Genomic DNA, 13,243 nt, shown 5'->3' with positions numbered 1-13,243 from the left:
TCTGCTCTTAACCATCTTTATGGTTTTCCTCGATTTTGTATCCTTCTTAAAAATGATGACCAAATAGGGACATAGTATTACAGCTGGTACTTAATCAGTACAGAGCAGCAGAGGACTGTTTCCTTCATTGCCTTGCATATGGTTCTCTTCATACCACCCCAGATGGCATTTGTCTTCTTCTTTTTTGTGACAGCCTCTCACTGCTGACTCATATTCACATTGCAATTTACTATAACTGTAGTGCTTTGCTGCTTTCTTTTAATCTTTGTTAGCTTTATTCTTCTTGTTGTAATTTACTACATCCCTAACAGTCCGTTGTTATTATCATTTTGAAACTTAATCACATCCGCTCACAAATCTTCTGAGTTTTGTATCCTGTATATTCTCCTTGCAGCCCATTACTGGCGGCCCATTAGAGTCAATGAGATAATGATGTAGATTAGTCAGGGTTCTATGTGCTCCCAGAAAATGATAGCAGTTCCAGTAAGAGACAGCACTGTCACACAACCCCAAGCATCCATGGCAATATTGCATATTTGCACCAAACATAACATTATTTAAGCTATATACCAACTATATGGGGTTTGTCAACAGGTCAGTATAGACTGACCCCATCACTTCTGACAAAAGACTGATATTGATTCATTGGAAAAATAAAACTATAAATAAAACTATCCCCCTCCTTGATCAATAGACTTGACAACTCTTGCAACACAGAGAAATCAAACATCGTGCTATGACTCTCACTCTCTCTCTTTTTTTTAATAACATTTATTAGTTTTCCAGCAAATTGAACACAACACTACAAAAAACCAAAAAAGAAAAAACATACAATAATACAATACAATACAATACAAAAAAGAAAAAAAGAAAACTGCTAAACACTAACATACAACTAACAAAACAAAACAAAAACCATTTAAAACACAGTCCATTTTCAATATCTTATCTTTCTTTCACTAATTTCCACGACCTCCTCACACCTCCCTTTTTGTATTCCACTTCTATTAACTGTTTCAGCAATTCCTTTCCATCTTCCTCTGTTTTCTATCCTATAATTGTCTTAGCACATTCTAACCTTATTTTTCCCTTTAATGCTCTAATAATCTATTTATACTTAATTCCTTATAACATTTCTACTAAAGCCATATAACTTCATTCCAACATCTTTCTAACATTCATTAATTTTACAGTATTTCTGTAAATAGTCTTTAAACTTTTTCCAGTCTTCTTCCACCGACTCTTCTCCCTGGTCTCGGATTCTGCCAGTCATTTCCGCCAATTCCATGTAGTCCATCAACTTCATCTGCCATTCTTCCCTGGTGGGTAAATCTTGTGTCTTCCAATATTTCACGATGAGAATTCTTGCTGCTTTTGTTGCATACATAAAGAAAGTTCTATCCTTCTTTGGCACCAATTGGCCGACCATGCCCAGGAGAAAGGCCTCTGTTTCTTAAGGAAGGTATATTTAAATACCTTTTTCATTTCATTATAAATCATCTCCCAGAATGCCTTAATCCTTGGGCATGTCCACCAAAGGTGAAAGAATGTACCTTCAGTCTCATTACATTTCCAACATTTATTATCAGGCAAATGGTAGATTTTTTGAAGCTTAACTGGTGTCATGTACCACCTATAAATCATTTTCATTAAGTTTTCTCTTAAGGCATTACATGCCGTAAATTTCATACTTGTGGTCCATAACCGCTCCCAGTCAGCCATCATTATGTTATGTCCAACATCTTGTGCCCATTTAATCATAGCTGATTTCACCGTTTCATCCTGAGTGTTCCATTTCAACAGCAAGTTATACATTCTTGACAAATTCTTAGTTTTTGGATCTAACAATTCTGTTTCCAATTTTGATTTTTCCACCTGGAAACCAACTTTTTTGTCTAATTTGTATGCTTCCATTATTTGATAGTAATGGAGCCAATCTTGCACTTTGTTTTTCAATTTTTCAAAGCTCTGCAATTTTATTCTCTCTCCATCTTGTTCCAGAATTTCCCAATATTTCGGCCATTTGGCCTCCATATTGAGTTTTTTCTGTGCCTTCGCTGCCATTGGTGACAACCATCTTGGGGTTTTTTTCCCTAACAAATCCTTATGTCTTATCCACACATTAAACAATGCTTTTCTAACAATATGATTTTTAAATGCTTTGTGTGCTTTTACCTTATCATACCACAAATATGCATGCCATCCGAATACATTGTTAAAACCTTCTAAATCCAACACTTCGGTATTTTCAAGAAGCAGCCATTCTCTCAGCCAACAAAAGGCAGCTGATTCATAATAAAGTTTAAGGTCTGGCAGGGCAAATCCACCTCTTTCTTTAGCATCCGTTAATATCTTAAATTTTATTCAAGGCTTCTTGCCCTGCCAGACAAATCTAGAAATATCCTTCTGCCACTTCTTGAAACAATCCATCTTATCCAAAATTTGCAATGTTTGGAACAAAAATAACATCCTTGGCAGCACATTCATCTCACTCTCACTCTCTAGCTTCTTGCTTTTCCTCTGGTTCACATCACAGCCCAAGAAACTCTACTTCAAACTCTTTTGTCTTTCTAACCATCTCTGAGTTGAGGGTGGGCTGTCTAGCACAGAGCCCCTTTCCCTTCGTTCTCTGAATGGCTCATCACCCAGGCAATCATCTCAACACAGGAAGCTAGCCTGGGTTATCTTAACATTTGCTGGATCCAGGGGTTCAGAAAGCTAGCCTGTCTTATATTTTAACCCTTGCTGGGTGTAGGGGTTAGAAGGGTTACAACTCTTCCTCACGCCCGCCCAACCTCATAACACTATATTGTAGACAGTGACCATTATGGCTTGGAGCTGATGGGAGTTGCAGTCCAAAACATCTGGAAGGCACCATATTGCTACCCACAAACGAGTAGAGCACCTGGCTGGTTTGCATACCAAAGGTCCCAGGTGCAATTCCTGACATTTCGAGGTAGGAGTAGCCAATTGCTGAGCTATATGGACCAATCGAGGTAAGGCGGTTTCCTTATATTCCCACTCTCTCCCTGCCCATCACTGGGTGCAAATCGCCGTTTTTGTCCCCAAAAGGGACCTATTTAATCAGTATCGCCTAGGGAAACCTGAAAAAAGCTTCATCCTAACTCATCTGAATGAGAAATTTGGGCGTGCCGTTACTTGTCGTGCTGCTGCAATCATCAACTGGTAATGTTTAGAATAGGAGGCTCGTGGCTGGGGGGCTGGATTATGGGGGCGGGGGGCGGCGGCGGCGGCGAAGGAGACTAAGCCAAGGTTCTTGTTGCATCCATCCCTCCATCATTCTAGACGTCGACCGTGCGAAGGGATAACGCGGAGCTGCCCTTGTTAAACCTCATTGGCTGCTGGTTTTGTCACTCAGGTAGATCCCCCGCCAGCGCTCCTAACCACCTCTTAATTCACACGGTCCTGCTATTGGCCGTCAGAGAGCGATGCAGGTTCATCGCCGTCCATATATATAGATAGAGATATATAGTGCATCCAGCCTCCCCGCCCCTTCCAGGGCTTCCTTCCTCTCTCGCCGCTGCTACGGCCGCAGCCCGATCCCTGATCGCTCTGTGAGCAGCAGCTGCTGAAGAGGGGCGGGCAGGCGAGCGAGCGAGCACAGGATCCGCTTCCCTGGCGAAACCCGGCTTTCCATTGGACGACGCGCCCGGGTAGGCGGGTGCCGAGCGCGGGGCGCCCGGTGCAGAATTGGCCAGCCATAGGGGAAAGGGGGTGGAGTCGCCTTGCCAGTCAGTCTGCCCGTCCGTCCATCCTTCCCTGGATCTGGGCTGCCGCGGGAGGAGGAGGAGGCGGGAGGCGGCCGTGGCGACCGCTCCGCTGGCTCCTCCCTCGCCGCCGCCGCCGCCGCCACCCGCAGCAGCTCCTCCATGGCCGCTGCGGCTCCCGGCGTGGTTGCCTCTTCCTCTGCGCTGCTGCATGTGCCGCTAGACGGGGAGGGGGCGGCCGTCGAGGCCGGGCCTGGAGGCTCAGGACCCCCGCCTCCCTGAGCAGGAGGAGAAGGAGCCGCAATGGCCCTGGCAATGCCGGCCCCGCAGGTAGGAGGGCCGGGGCGCTTCCCTAGCAGCCCCTCGGGAGACCCCCTTCTCCTGCTCGGAGGCCTGGGCATCTTCTCGCCCGAGAGCGCAAAGCACCGTCTATGGGGGGACGGGCGGGGGCTCGGCGCCCCCCCACCTCTCCTCATTCCCGCCCCCTCCCTCTTCCGCCGCTGACCCGGTAGTTTGTTTTCTGCCTCCTTCCTCCCATGTAATGCAGGAAAAGTCTCCTCCCTCCTTTTTCGAGGGCTTTCTCATGCAGGAAAGGGGGTCTCGCTCTTCTCTTCTCCCTCCCCTCCGTGCGCCCTATAGGCAAGGCCTGAGTCCATCTGCCTTAGCTGTGTTGGAGCACTTGGCCTAAATGTCTTGGGACACTTGAATTTTCTCGGGTTGCAGTGACAGCCTTCTGTCTACAGGCTCCGGGCAGGTCATGAAATGAGAATGCTGTCTCCTTGCCCCCTGTTGCCAAGGGGGAAGAAGAGGGTTTCCCCAGAGGCTGTGGTTGGGGAGAGAATATATTTACTTTCCAAACCCCGAAGGTGTGTCCTCCACTGTGCCTACACCCTGAAGTAGAGACTTATCCTTCTCTGTGGACTGCCAACTAAGGAGTGGTTTGCTCTTCCTTTCCCTCAGGCACATCAACAATTGCCATTTATCACTCACTTTGAATGCACAAAGTGTTGTGCAACCCTTCCTATTTCCACAATGAACTCATTGCTGCTGGCCTTTTTAGACAGGCACTGAGGCTGAACTTGCTAGGTAAGGTACCTAGTATGTTTACAGCTGATCAATGGCTTGAACCAAGGTCTGTGGACAAGATAGATCTCCTTTGTTTTGTTAATTTTCTGGCCCAACCAGGTCTTGTCACCTCCCAAGAGAAATGAAAGGCCCCCTTTCTTGCTTGCTTTTCTGCCAACCGTTGTGGTCAGTGAAGAGAGACAGTACCTTCCCTGCCCAAGAACTAAAGGTGCTTCCATCTTCTGTCCTCCAAAGTTCTTAGTGATAAAAATGTTGATTGGCAGGCTTCCTTAAGGGAGGGTGTATCTTTTTAGAAACTGCAACCAGCTTAAAGGTTAAAGAAAACAGCAATCTAGTCTGGCAACCCCAGTGACTCTTTTTCTCTGCTGGATAAGGACTTTGTGTTGCCCGTTTTAGAATGGCATTAGCTGCTTACGATTCCCAGTAATGTGCCACCTTTACTCTTTCCGCCATTTCCATCAAATTCTATCTCTGTATGAATGCTGATTTGTAGGTTGGTTTCTGGTGACTGACATTTTCAAGGTCTTAATTAAATTCACCCAGGATGTGGGCTGTCATTGCCCAGTTGTTAACAGTGGGCAGCTTTTACAGGATAGAAATCAACCAAGGGCACTTTGTCCATCTTGATACAGTTTTTCTATGATTTGCTGCCAACTGCTTTTCGTTGGAAGATTACCACATATGTTTGGCTTTGGTGTTAATGCCTGTTATTTATTTAATAGTCAGTGTAATTTATTTGTCCAAAATGGCAAGCATTGTGAATAAAAGCTTTTGTTTTTGCTCTTTGCTGTAGCTGTATTGTTTTGAGTTTGGGAAAGCAAATAACTAAGCTGAACATCAGGGCAGTACTGTAGATATTTGAAATTGTACTTTTGGTTTCCAGGGCCTCGCTGTCTTTACATTAATCGGATCCTAAAGAAAGTACTGCTGTTCTACTTGACTGCATACCATCAAGTACCAGTGGGAAGCTTTCTTAATAGTATTAGGCGTTTGTTTTTAGCTGTAGTTGGAAGTCCAGTGTTACAGCTTAAACAATGGGGGAACTGTTTCCAAACAGTGTGTCTCAAATGAAGCAAGAATGAATGTATGCATGGGTGCAAACTGCTGCTGTGGCTTGCCTTGGGGGGCAGGTTTAACTCTGTACTGAGAGGAAGAGGTCCAAATTGCCAATCATTAAGTACTGGTACCTGTTAGCTATGTCTCTTCAGAAGCTCTATCAGTGAGAACCTCTTGGATACTAATATGAGGTTTAAAGAGTTGTTTTCCTTGCTGATACTGGCTCATGAATTGCTTCTTTGGTATAGAATCTCTTAGCCAAGGAAAATAGAAATGATAAGAATGTCTTGTCTGAGTTAGAGTTTTAACATGTGGGGGTAAGTAGATGTTGCTTGCTAAGCTTAAGAGTGAATGGGTGTTTGGAATTTCAGCCCTCAAGTGCCCTTAAGATTTAATATTTAACCTCTTCAGTCACGATGTCAGCAATTTGGCGTTTTCACAGCTGAAACAGAAAAGAGTGATTTCTCTCTAAAATACAATGTACTTGGGATATAAGAGCCTTTTAGAAACTAAGAGCTGGTTCACATATCATTTTGACATCCGCAGGGTATTTGGTTCTAGAAAGAAAGTGGGTTGCTAACCTTCCCACCTTATTGTTGGTTACAATGATTATCAGTCTACTTATTCAAAGCGTATTTGTCCTGTTTGTTAGCACTTACAGGTATATTGAATTGGCATGGCGAAGAAGTAACAGATTTCCAGAAAGTTGGGGTAGGCAGCAGTTCACTGTTGCGGTAGCAGTTCCACAAAACTCTGAAAAAATAATAGTTCCCAGCCTGAAATGTTACTTTACAGGAGTTCGTGCTTTTAGACACAAACCCAGTTCGCACATTTTGCGTAGTCAAACCACGGCTTGGTATGACTGAGCAAACGTGTGGATTCCTGGAGACAACATCATGGTCATATTGCTGCTCCTTTTCCCTTCTTCTTCTTCTTCTTCTTCCTGCTGCGCTACCTGGAGCCATGGTTTAGTTTAATATGTCCAAACCTGGACTCATGGTTTATCTCACTTGAGACAAACCACAGGCTGTAGCCAATGTTTTGTTCTTTGGTTTATCACATACATCCAACCCAAGGCTCATGATTTAACACTAAGCCAACCCATGGTTGTGCTCACAGCTGTATTGCACTAGCAGAACAGCAGGATGAGCAAAGCAATCACAATTCTTCTCCTTGAGAATCTACAAATTTGCTCATTCACACGAGGCCATGGTTTTAGTGTAGTGTTATGTGCACATGAGGTCATTGGGTTGGGTCCAGACTTAGTCCCATAAATATCAGTGGGTCTACTTGAACCCAATGACTGTCTGGATCCAGCCCATTGTCCCTCAGCGAGGAAGTCTGTTGCTTTGTTGATATAGTTCATTTTCTTTCTAATCATGTTTGGGCAACAATACTTTATTTTTCTTGCCCATATGCTATGCCTTGTGTTTTGTACTTTGCATCACAACTGTTTGAAGTCTCAATGGTCTAAAAACGTCTACTGGTGAAGAAATTGCTTCCATCCTGGGTTATAACATATTGCCATTCAAAAAGCAGCTTGAAATGAAAAAGTAATGTACTTGAAACTTTTACAAATGATCAAGAGGGTAAGATTTGATTTTTCATTAACTTTATTTGTCTAGGAGAATATCTGGTACGATAGTGAAACATTGTCAAAAACATTTTTCACTCTGTACAACTAAAGACACAACCTGGTGGCACAGTTTATATTAAAAGATTATGTGCCATGGAATAAATAATATTAAACTACTGTTTAATGTTCACAGTGGGTCGTTGTCCAGATAGGCGTTTTAAAGCTCCCATATTCTTTTTTCAAGTGGAGAGCTAGCATTATAACATGGGCACTTCCTTGTAGGCTTCTGCCGCTGTATGATATAGTGAGCCATGCACAATATCCTTCACTACTGTCATCTGAAGACTTGGCTGTAAGAGGGTGCGACTGCATGCAGATGAAAAGCATGCCTTTGTTTCAGTCCTTTTCTCTTGCTTGCACAAACCTTCACAGACATGTGCACGAGCATTAAACTTTTTTAAAAAATGATAGTGTTCCTGTGATATTAAAAACTTATGCCTTATTCTGACTCAGACCATTGGTCCATGTAGCTCAGTATTGTTAACACTGACTGGCAGCGACTCTCAAGGGTTACTGACAGTGGACATACCCAGTCCATGCTGGGGAATGAACTTGGGACCTTCTGCAAGCAAAGCATGTGCTTTGCCCCAGAGCCACAAGCGTTTCTTCTTGGTATATTACATCAGATCAGCTTGCCATTTTTTACAGTGTGGAGAATCCCCACCTACTTGGCCTCTTTCTGGTTATAGTGACTGGACCTTAAGACTAATGAGTAATTTGTATTGAGCATAGCTCACCACTACATGGATGACTTTCAAAATGTGGCTTGTGCTATGAGTTTGTGAGCTGCAGTCTCATTGTATATTGGAGAACTCAAAGAGTGGTTACCATGGCAAATAAGGCAGCTTAGGATGACTTTTACCATGTCATCATTAGATCAGAAAAGGGTTGATGTTAAAATCCATTTCTCTCTTTTCTTCCCTTTCCCCCTGCCCACTGTCAAACTTCTTGTCCAGCTCCAAATTGTGACTTCACTGTGTCACTGGGAGGCTCCAAGCCTTTGGTAGCCTCTTCGGGTTGGCTGTATTAAGACACAATGCTCATTCCAGCATCTCCTCCATAACTTTGGGCGTTGTGGCTTCACAGAAGTATGCATACATAAGGAGGGGATGGTGAAGAAGAAAAAGGAATGGAAGTTCAATTTAATTTTTTCCTCCATTTGATTTAATATTTGCATGCCACTTTTACAATAACCAAATTGAGCCCAAAGCAGTTCAAAACAATAATATTTAATATTTATTTTATTTATCGAATTTGTATACTGCCCTTCATCTGAAGATCTCAGGGCAGTTCACAGCATAAAAATACATAATAAAATGCACAATAAATACAAGAATAAACAAAAAGTAAACAGCTAACCTCCCCTCCCACAAACCCATTTTAAAGGACATAGAATGTTAATCAGCCCAAGGCATGGTTGAAGAGGAACCTTTCTGCCTGGCACCTACAGATGTCTAATGAAGGCACCAGGTGAGCCTTCCTGGGGAAAGTTTTCCACACATGGGGGGCCACTACAGAAAAGGCCCGTTCTTGGCTGCCACCCTCCATACCTCTCTTGGATAAGGCACACAAAAAAGGGACTCAGATGATGAACGCAGAGTCCGGGTCGGTTTATAAGGGGAGAAGCAGCCCTTGAAGTAATTCGGTCCTGAGCCATTTAAGGCTTAATAGTTCAAAACCAGCACTTTGAATTGCACCCGGAAACTAATGGGCAGCCAGTGCATTAAGGCCAGGATTAGTGTAATATGCTCAAACCCTCTTGCCCCAGTGTGCAACCTAGCTGCTGAATTCTGCATCAGCTGAAGTTTCCAAAGCATCTTCAGAGGAAGCCCCATGTATAACGCATTGTAGTAAACATAAATAAAAGCAATATTTCTTCACACACACACTAAAAGTACAAAAAAGAATCAAAACAATATAAAATAGCAAGATCACACCATGCAATTCAGTCACATTAGACACATATGTTTGGAATGTCCATCAACCTTGCGGCAAGAAACAGAAAAAACATTGATCAAGTATTGGTGGCAATACTTTCCTTGCATCCCCTATTTGTTCCTTCGATGAAATCTGTAGCATTGGTAATAAGTCTGCCGAATTTAACAAGCTCACAAATGCTTACAAGCCCAGCTACCCACACATACTTTTCCATATATGCCAAGAAAGACAAAAGTGAAGAGCCCCACTTGTGTAAATCTTCCCTGCATGGTTGGCTGCAGGCTGCTGCTGATTATTCGCCTCAGGAAGCTAGAGTTGTGTCTAGCCATAAACCTGTTACAGTGTGAAGCAATGTCACTGGTGTGTAATGAGTATTTGGTCTGCTGGCAAAATCTGTATCCAAAGGCTTTGGAGAGAAGATCTAGAGAGATAGTCATGTTAGTTTGTGCAATAGCAGGTAACCTTAAAGACATAAGTTTTTGTTGGCCCGAGCCCACATACCTGGGGAGGGCGGAGTCATACAATGGGTGATGTTGAAACTATGGATTGGGTGCATTGAGTTTCTTGCATACTAGAGGAAACTAAGAACCCCTAATATATTTCTAGTGCAAGGGTGTGAAACCTGTGGCCCTGCAGATCTGTGTGGACTCCCTTCTGCTTTAGACAGCATGCCTAGCAGTTGGAGATGATGGGAGCTGTAGTCCAGCAATATCTGCAGGGCCTTAGGCTTTTTTAAGCACATCTGTAGAGACAGATCAATATACGTTTGTTCCAAGTTTTTAAGGTAATTATGTCAAATGAATTTTAAATTGCCCACATTCAGCTTGCCTTTGAGGCTAATTTTGCATTAAAAGTTCAATTCTTGTGGCCCCTTCCATTAGTATATTTTGAAGCTTTCAGAAAGTGATTTGAGCAATTCATTGGCTGTTGCTGTAATAAGAATAATATTATTATTTATTAATATTTATACCCCACCCATCTGGCTGGGTTTCCCCAGCCACTCTGGGTGGTTCCCAATCAAATATTAAAACACAATACAGCATTAAACATGAAAAACTTCCCTAAATAGGACTGCTGTTTAAATAAGATCACAAAAGTGAATAACACACAGGTATGTAAACCTCTGTGTTGGGTCATGGTCCTAGGCTGAACCTGTCTTAACGTTGTCTTTCGTATAGCACCTAGCTTGAAGTAGATGCTTGACTACTGCTGCTGTTCTAGTAAAAGCTTCCTTTTCCTGGTTGCTTGGGGGCTCTTCTTACACTTGGGTAACCTGGCAAGTAGCTATTTACAAGCCTGCTGTAAGAATAGCTTCAGTTATTTTATGATGCATCCTTTTATGATAAATCTTTCACATTGTAGCCACTACTGCGTTTTGAAACCATAAACAATAGCAAGAATAACTTGGACTTCGTTGTGTTCCGTATTTTATAAATGAGGTAGCATTTAATTTCAAGTTAAGGCTTCAGAAAGTATTACTACTGAAGCTTTTAATTTCGGGCCTAATGGGAAACAACTTTGCAAATATTGCTTTGCCAGGGCAGGAGTTTCATTATACTCTGAAGTCTACACATTTTGATATGTGTAGCCCTCTCTGTCATACATAGCAAGTGCACTGCAAACCATCTATTCCTGGCAACACAAGTGCGGTGCCTAGTCCTTTGTGTGTGTACTGACAAGAATCCAGAGACACTTATTCCCAGCTAAGTTAACTGGAGCTTAGCCTTGAAGTAGCACTTTACCAAAAAGCTACCACTTTTAACATGTTGCATAAATGGAAGCAAGAAAACTCAAACTAAAGATGCTGCCTTATGTCTAATACATAAATATGCATTGAGTATTTTTATCTGGAGGCTAGCTGAAGTATCTGAGCCACAAAGGGTGATGTGATGAATGACAGCTGCTGGCTTTTCAAGCCTTCTCACGAAACAATTTCCCCCTGCCAGGCTCAGTGTTTACGAATGGCCACAAACCAACCCCTGATGCCTTATCTCCCCAGAGGGTACTTCCATGTACAGTCATCCATTTGGAAATGTAGGAATGCCATGCAGCTTCTTGTGAATAGTATAGCCTGCAGTGTTGGTGGCAACATCTGTGTGCACTCCTCTTTCATGTACAAATGGCTGGCCTGTAGTCTCAGATTGGAGGGAGTGTATCTTAGATACTGCTATTAGGAAAAAGTTGAAGCGGCCAATAACTTAATTCAGGATCAATAGCTGGTACTTTTGCCTAAAGTTACTTTTTCCCCCTAGATGAAAAGGTATTTGTAAACAGTATCTACTATAATTGATCTTGACTGAGGGTTCAGTGATGGGGATTTTGGTTCACAACCTCAGCAGTAAGCATTTGATATATAGCTCAAGATACGGTAGCTTCCTTGCTCCCAAAGGTTGACAAAAAAGCAAAAATGCCTTAATTTGTGGGCACTCTGAACATGCCCTGAATTCCCTTCTTCTCATGGCCAAGAGTTTATTTAAATCAACTGAACCATTAGAAGGTTTGGAAAGTATTACAACGGAAGCTTTCAATTTCAGGCCTAACTTGAAGCAACTTTGCATTGATTACTTAGAGCTCTTGCAGGGAGGCCCGGGATATTGATAAGATACTCTGTTCTAGTGCTGCTTTTTGCTTCATAATCTTCAGACCTGATCAGTGGGGAATTCTTAGTTGAATGCTGCTGTTACATTTTTATATATTATTAGATATCCCCCCCCCCCCCCGTATCAGGATTTGTGTGGAGGAGGTTGTAAACAGCCTTTGCTGGCTTAGAAAACGTAATACTGAATGCTGGAATTAGCTCTCTTCTGCAGTCATACAAGCAGGATATGAAAGGAACCTAAATTAATTTGAGGATGAAAGTGTCGGTGATAGGAAGCCATTAGGATTGCAGTGAGTTTTATGCATTTCTCTAGGCAATAGCTTGAACACAAAAGGGTTAAAACTGTGTAGGAGGAGGGGAGTTCACTCAAGCTGTGCCCCAGGGTCTGTTCAAGGGTGGTTCTCAGACCTTTGCATGTGGAGTGCAAAGGTCTAAAGGGGGTTTCTATATTCTTTGGGCTTGGAAGCCTCTGTGTGCACAATCGGACGCGGGTGGCGCTGTGGGCTAAAGCCTCAACGCCTAGGGCTTGCCGATCGAAAGGTCGGCGGTTCGAATCCCCGCGGCGGGGTGCGCTCCCGCTGTTCGGTCCCAGCGCCTGCCCACCTAGCAGTTCGAAAGCACCCCCGGGTGCAAGTAGATAAATAGGTACCGCTTACCAGCGGGAAGGTAAACGGCGTTCCGTGTGCGGCTCTGGCTCGCCAGAGCAGCGATGTCACGCTGGCCACGTGACCCGGAAGTGTCCTCGGACAGCGCTGGCCCCCGGCTAATAAATGTGAGATGGGCGCACAAACCCCACAGTCTGTCAAGACTGGCCCGTTCGGGCAGGGGTACCTTTACCTTTACCTTTATATTCTTTGGGCTTGGAAGCCTCTGTGTGCAGTTGAAAACCCTGCCTTATTATCAGGGCTCTAATTGCACAGAGTGTTCTTACTGCAATCAGCAGAACACACTTAGCCACTTTCAGATCTTTGCGCTAAATATGTGAAGGTCTGAAAGGAATTGACGCATGGGAGTGGAAGTAGATAGTGACCAAGCAGGGTTTAATTCCTCATGCATTAGAATTCAATCCTGCTTTCAGCAGGGATCAGCCATGCCTTTCCAGGCAGAGCTCTGCCTGCCCCACACCTGATGTCACATATGGTGTTCGGTGAGGGGCAGAGGTGTGTGTTTTGGTCACAGGCTAAATGGGGAGGCCAGGCA

At 43.6% G+C, this 13,243-nt stretch overlaps 1 protein-coding gene across 5 annotated transcripts in view; it reads left to right on the top strand.

The window, feature by feature from the left end:
- The first annotated feature begins 3,761 nt into the window (after window positions 1–3,761).
- Window positions 3,762–13,243, top strand: part of EVI5L (ecotropic viral integration site 5 like) — a 54,854-nt gene continuing 45,372 nt past the window's right edge. The window contains exon 1 of one of the 5 annotated variants that reach the window (XM_082214702.1): window positions 3,762–4,058. The gene's annotated coding sequence lies outside the window, so the exon portion shown is untranslated. The remainder of the gene's footprint in view (window positions 4,059–13,243) is intronic. The other 4 variants (XM_082214701.1, XM_082214703.1, XM_082214705.1 and 1 more) reach the window with 4 other exon arrangements.

This window comes from Podarcis vaucheri, assembly GCF_965113315.1.
Source record: "Podarcis vaucheri genome assembly, chromosome: 2".
In the NCBI taxonomy this organism is placed as follows: domain Eukaryota; kingdom Metazoa; phylum Chordata; class Lepidosauria; order Squamata; family Lacertidae; genus Podarcis; species Podarcis vaucheri.
The sequence above is the reverse complement of the archived record's forward strand: the minus strand, read 5'-3'. Positions and strand labels throughout refer to the sequence as shown.